Source organism: Erinaceus europaeus, chromosome 11 (assembly GCF_950295315.1).
Source record: "Erinaceus europaeus chromosome 11, mEriEur2.1, whole genome shotgun sequence".
Taxonomy (NCBI): domain Eukaryota; kingdom Metazoa; phylum Chordata; class Mammalia; order Eulipotyphla; family Erinaceidae; genus Erinaceus; species Erinaceus europaeus.
The window spans coordinates 51,840,427-51,847,571 of NC_080172.1; positions in this window are offsets into that span (position 1 = coordinate 51,840,427).

Genomic DNA, 7,145 nt, shown 5'->3' on the forward strand with positions numbered 1-7,145 from the left:
AATCCGGATCAGATGCATGGCAAAGTGGGTGCATTATCCCAGTGAGCTATACTGGTGTCCCAGAATGTGATTAAAATTAAGAGAGATAAAAGCAATAAAGGACATCTGCAGCTGGGGGATAGCTCACTCACGAGAGCATACTTTGCCACACGTGAGGACCTAGGTCTGAGTCCCCTGCTGCCTTATATGAGTGCCTACTAAAAGGAAGCTTCGCAGACAGGTGTGTCTCCTCCTCTACCTCTTCTCTCTCTCTTTTCCACTCTCTCTTTTGCTCTCTGTCTTTCACCCTCTCTCTGACTTAATCTTCTGGGAGTTTTGTAGGTATGAAGCCCAAGTAATAACCCTAGTGGCAAATAAACAAACAAATAAGTAAATAAGAAATAAGGAAAATTTAGCAACTGAGCTGACGACTTGCTCTCTGGAAGCCCATTTAACTTAGTCAAGTCATGACTTTAACATAACCTGGGCTCAGGGTTACTTTCAGCTTAAATCAAAGGAAACATAGACTAATTGGTGGTTTAGGTGTTCTTCCTAATGTTCCATAGATATGGAGAGAGAGAGAAAGAGAAAGGGAGAGAGACAGAGAGAGAGTAAAAGAGACCACAACACTGAAGCTTTCTCCAATGGGGGCCTGGCTCAAACCTGGTTGTACACATGGCAAAGCTACACACTATTAAAGTGAGCTATTAAAAATATATATTTATTTTAATGAGAGAGATACAGAGAGAAAGAAAGACAAAAATAATGAAAGAAGGAAAGACTAGAGCACGGCTCAACTCTGTTTTATGGTGGTGCTAGGGATTGAGCCTGGGATATCAGAGCCTCAGGCATGAAAGCCTTTTGCATAACCATTTTGTTCTCTCCCCAGCCTCCAAGTAAACTATTTCAACTGCTCTCCTAATGCCATTTAAACAGCAAGTAGGGACCTCAGCCCTGTGTCTTCAGCCCTGTGGCCTGCTATTGAGAAAACCATTAGACTTTATTCAGAGAAACTGGGTGGTTACAGAAGGCAGTGCTTATCTCTGTGTCTTTCTCCATATGTATAAGTCACCCAGACTCCAGGCTTCCCAGAGAAGTGATTACCATGAGGTGGAGGCAAAGGGTGGAGGAAGGAAGAAACATTGAATTAGAATGAGCTTCTGAGGTCATCTGGGGTGGGTCTTGGGACTCCTGAGTCCCCAGTCCTGATTTTTTCACTTCCCACTCCTACTAGATTCCAGGGCAAAGAAGGGTGGCACAAGGGGTGGGTGGGTGGCGTGTGTGTGTGGGGGGGGCTGTAAGTAGCATAATGGTTATGCAAAGAGACTCTAGCTCCTGAGGCTCCAAAGTCCCAGGTTCAATCTCTTGCACCACCATAAACCAGAGCCGAGCAGTGCACTGGTTAAAAAAAGAAGAAAGAAAAGAAAAAAGAAAGCGGCATGCTTGGCTTCTCCCCATATGACAGAAGATGGAACATATCTCTAACATGTCTCCAAGTTCTGTTCAGCCTGGAGCTCAGACCTTTCCCAGCTGGGTAACGTTGAACAGGGCATATCTTTCAGCTGCAGTTTAAGGAGGATCATGGCATTGCCTTTAGACTAGTAGTGAGGTTGAAGGGGGCACCCATATGTGAAGCTGGTGTGTGACACAGTACTCAGCAATTGTGGGGTGCTCCATGGGACTGGGCAAGATGCACTCAAACTAGTAGGGGACAGTGACCTGCAAAAATGGGAAGGCAGGGCTGGGGGGTGGCATACCAGGTTAAGTGCACATAGTACTAAACGCAAGGACACACTCAAGGATCTGGGTTCAAGCCCCTGGCACCCCACTGGCAAAGGGGATGCTTCACAATTGGTGAAGCAGGTCTGCAGGTGTCTGTCTTTCTCACCCCCTCTCTATCTCCCCCTCCTCTCTCAATTTCTCTCTGTCCTGTCCAATAAAAACAGAAAAAAAAATGTCTGCCAGGAGCAGTGGATTCATAGTCCCTGCACTGAGCCCCATTGATAACCCTGGAGAAAAAAAAAAAAAGGGCGAGAAGTGGCCTTTGCCAGCCAGTTTCTTAAGATCACAGCTGAAAGAAGGAAGACGGGAAGGCTCAGCCAGTCAAATGGGTAACAGGTCGTAAGTCCCAGGTCTAGAGTCTCTAGGAGACAGCACCATGGTCACATTCATGTCTGAATTTCTGAGGTCCCAGGTTCAATCCTTGGCACAATTTATACAACACAGCTGAGTAGTGCTCCAGTAAAGTAAAAGAAATAAAGGGGTAACTCCAGACCTGGAATTTGGTAGTAGCTCTGCTATAAGCTTTACAATATCTTGGGCTGGTGGGAAGCCATGGCAACACCACAGGACAAAGTGTTGGGGATCAGTGACCTCTCTCATCACCTGTTACCCTGACTTACTGCAGTGACAGGCTGAAGCTGAAAGAGAAGCTGGGAGGGGTCTAAAGGATCCAGATCGTCTGGGTGAAGGGTCACTTTGATCCCATGTCAAAAGACAAAATGCCTGTGTATATGTATGTATGTGGGGGGGTAGTTTGTGGGACAGACATTCATTCATCCAGATACACTGAGACAGAGGCAGGCCCACATCATCCCTGAGGCACAGAGCAGAGAGGAGCCTCCTGGAGCTTCTGAAAAACAGGCTTTATAAGTGGGGAAGGTAATAACTTAGATTCATGTCCTTTATCTTCTTCCTCCTCCCAATTCATAGATTATTATTACTATATTTTGTCACCAGTTTTATCACTGGATCTCAGTGCCTACATGACTCCACTGTTCCCAGCAGCCATTTTTTTTAACAAAGAGTAAGAGAGAGAGATAAATAGAGAGGGAGAGAAACACACAGAGAAGGATAGACACCTGAAGCACTGTTCCACAATTTGTAAAGCTTCACCCAATCAGGTGGGGACCAAAAGCTAGAACTCAGGTCCTCAAACATAGTGTAATGTGTGTGCTCTACCATGAGCCACACCTGGACCCTCACAGATGTTTTTGACTGACTTAGGTTAGCTGAAGAGCTCAAATCCAAATGTCAGTGGAGTGAGGCCTACAGAGCTAGAGAAAGTGAGAACATTAGCTCACTGTGGGTTCAGGGTGCTGAATCCTGCAACCTTTCTTGCACGGGACCCAGCCACCCAGCATCAGCTTTGTGAAGTGCAACCAGCCACTTCAGCAGGGCAGAGTGCAGGGTTTCTTTCACCAGCAGGACCAGAGAAGGAGCGAGTGATCTAGAAACCAGCTAGAAGAGTAATGTGAGCCCTGGGCACTTGGAGTGGCCTTAATCACTGGTTTTTACTAGCATCCGTCTCCATATTTCTCCTCATTCACTCTCCTATCTTATACACACACATTTGTGTGTACATGTATGGGCCTCTCCCACATTTGGCCTTGAGTGTTTTGTTTTACACAATTTAATGAGAGAGATACAGAAATAAAGACACAAAAAGACCAGAACACTGTTCAGCTTTGGTTTATGGTAGAGCTGGGGACTGAACCTGGGACCTTGGAGCCTCAGACATGAAAGTCTTTTTGCACAAGGGACTGTTCTCTAGCTATTCCCAAAGTGAATGTATCTACTTGCCACTCACCATTGTTCCATTTCTAACATCCCTGTGACCCCACTCCCCCTACCCGAGTCTAATACACATACCCCAAGGCTCCATGTGACTCTTAAGGATATTTTTCTTCATGTTTTTTGCCCCTTATCACCAGGGGTATCTATGAGGATAAGGGTGGTTGCCTACATGACTCCACTGTTTCTGCTCACCATTATTTTTAATAGAGGATGAAAGTCAGAGGGATAAAGAAAGAGGGACAACCTTCACGTATGTTTTGTAAAGGTTTGCTTATTTTAATATATTTATTTATTTTGGATAGAGACAATTTGAAAAGAAAGGAAGAGATAGAGAGGGATGGGGATGGAGGAGAGAGAGAGAGAGAGAGAGAGAGAGAGAGAGAGAGAGAGAGATACCTGCCTCCCCTGAAGGTGGGAACCAAAGTGTTGAACTCAGATCTTTGCACGTGGTAACGTGTGCGCTTCAGCAGGTGCACCATCACCTGGCCTCAGATTTATTGTTAATGGGGGGGAGGAGACTGTAGCACTGAAGTGTGGTGACATGACACTTCCATGAGTTGTCAAGGCTTGAGCCCAGGTGACAGGTTTGGTAAGGAGCCCTACCTGGTCAACTCTCTCCCTGGCCTTCTGACTCAGGTTTAGAGCTAGATGAATCTCAGAGCAATGAATGAGGTTATTCCCACCAAGGGAATATACTTTGAGAAAATATTTGAAGATGTTTTTGTTCAATGGGGAGCTGTGACTTTTGGGGAGGATGATACTGACCTAGTATAGGAGGTGATTATTGCTTAGGAGTAGTGGGCAGTGGAAGTCAGCCCAGGACTGGGTGTTAGATTTACACATGAACCCAAAGACCACGGTACCCAGTTCTGATCTGTGCCTCTTCTGCTGGCACAGGCTGCTGCCTGCTCTGTGCCTTCTTTGCCACAGAACCTAGTACCCCAAGTATTGCCCAGCCTCTCAGATCACAGGGGTAGACACCCTTAGTCATTTCCCCTTCTGTCCTTAGGAAGTACCTCATCTACCTCCAATGTCCCTGTAGCTGGCCAGCTGTTGGATAATTTTATAGTTCAAAGATGCATTTTTTTGTTTCAAAGATACATTTTGTTTCACTCACTGGTTCATCTTCTTTTTTTTCATGTACTCTCTATAAATGACATTAGATAGTGTTTGGGACTGGGTGGCACCTGGAACAGCACACATATTATCATGACCAAGGACTGAAGTTCAAACCTCCATTCCCCTTGTAAGCATATGCTCCAGGAGCAGGAAGTAGTGATGCAGGTGTCTCTCTCTCTTCCACTCTTGATCTCCCCCTTCTATCTGAGTTTCTGTCTCTCCAATTGAGCAAAATCAAATCTTTAAGAAAAAAAAATGTTAGCCCACATTAAATCTTTAATATATCTTAGTTATTAATAATAAAAGCATTAGCATGACATTGACTTCATCTATGCTAACATACATTTGCGTTCAATTTCATCTTCTATTTATTCGTCTCATTCACATTTTCCTTTTTTTTTCTTTTTTTCAAATTTTTTATTTCTAAAATGGAAATATTGACAAGACCATAAATAAGAGGGGTACAATTCCACACAATCCCCATTCCATGTCCAATCCCCTCCCTTGAAAGCGTCCCTATTCTTTATCACTCTAGGAGTATGGACCCAAGGTGATTATGGGGTGCAGAAGGTGGAAGGTCTGGCTTCTCTAATTGCTTCCCTGCTGAACATGGGTGTTGACAGATTGATTCATACTTTCAGCCTGTCTCTCTCTTTCCCTAGTGGGGCAGGGATCTGGGGAGGCAGGGCTCCAGGACATATTGGTGGGGTCGTCTGCCCAGGGAAGTCAGGTTGGCATGGTAGAATCAGGAACCTGGTGGGTGAAAAAGAGTTAAGACATAAAGCCAATCAAATTGTTGAACAATCATGAACCTAAAGGCTGGAATATTGCAGGTGAAGATTTGGGGTCTCCATTTTGGAAAAATCTACGAGGTCTAGTTTAGGTATATTCCAAGACTTTACTATTTTTTTCCTAATCCTTGCATCTAACATGCAGGTGGACCCAAGTTATTGTCTGGGGAGATAGTGTCATAGTTGGAAAAGGACTAGAAAGCTCAATTGGGGAAGAGAGTAGTTCCCAAATATGGGATATATATAAATATTGTTCACTGTAAACCCCATCAATTTGATCTGGGGCCCATATTTAGCACAGGAGCCTATGTAACCTCTACATCCCTGTAGGTCTGATCTTGCATTCTGTGGTCATGGCTAGGAACATTCCAGGCTGCACTAATTTCAGGACCCATCTTCCTAGCACATGAATTCACTGATCCTGGAGGATGGACATATATTTAAAACAGAAAGAACTGAGTTGGGGGGTATGGCAAGAAAAAGAGAGAGAATCTGCAACACTGTTCCACCACTCATGAAGCTTTCCTCTTACAGGTGGGGACCAGGGGCTTGAACAGAATTTATTAATTATATGCAGGTCTTAGAAAAATGAAGGTGATTGTGTTTAGTGAAGTAAGTAAGGAGGTGAGAGACAGATACTAGATGGCTTCACTTGCTTGTGCTTTATTGGTAACCGAAACATTTGAATTTGGAAGAAAAAACAAGAGTAGTCAAACTGTCTCTAAGACTTTGTGAGAGGTATAGCTGTTCTCTGGGACGGGGCACAGGGAGCCAGGGTGGGGAGGTGACAAAGAGCTGTGCTGTGGGTGCTTTTCCTGGGAATTTTATAATCTTGTCAACCACATATTAAACCACTACTGACAAATTAGAGAGATGCAATATAGTTTTTCAAAGTTGACTTGACATATTTTACCTATAGACAGAGGATTGCTTGATCTATGTAAAATGAATCTTTACAATTTTAAAATCTCGGCTCAACTCTTGCTTCTCAAGAACTCTATAGGTAATAGGTTGGACTGTGATCTCATTTTATGTAGCAGAGTATCAGCTGGGGGCTATTTACCACACAGATGCCTGAGACACAACCGTGTGACCGAGTATAAACAGAGGAACTTGAGTGTAGGTCCCTGAAGCCCCAGGAGCCATCAGCCCTGGCCCCTGGCCCCTGGCCCCTGGCTCCTGGCCCCTGACTCCTGGCCCTTGGTTCCTGGCTCCTGGCCCCTGGTTTCTGGCCCCTGGCTTCTCATCCCTGGCCCTTGGCTCCTGGCTTCTGGTGCCTGGCTCCTGGTTCCTAGCCCCTGGCTCCTGGCTAGCATCCTTCTGCTCTCTCAGCAGTGAAGCTGAGCTGAGCCAATGTATTTAGTGAGATGCAATGTCCTTGTTTCTGCCTCTGTTGTCATGTACATACACCCTTCTGCTGGGCTGGTGCTGACAAGTAGGCATGTGAAACCTGGACAAGCAGGTATCATGTTGTTTATGGAACGGATAAAGAGATCAGACTTTGTGTCTGCAAATCTGAGTCACATCAAGGTTCCATGGAGGTGGCTTTCTATATATTCTAAGCTGCTGCTGCCACTCTCTTTCTCTTCTCTCCCTCTCTTTCTCTTTTCTACACACAAACATACACACTGTCAGTCAGCCCACATTTCTATGCAGAGGATACTCACGTATAGCCAGTGT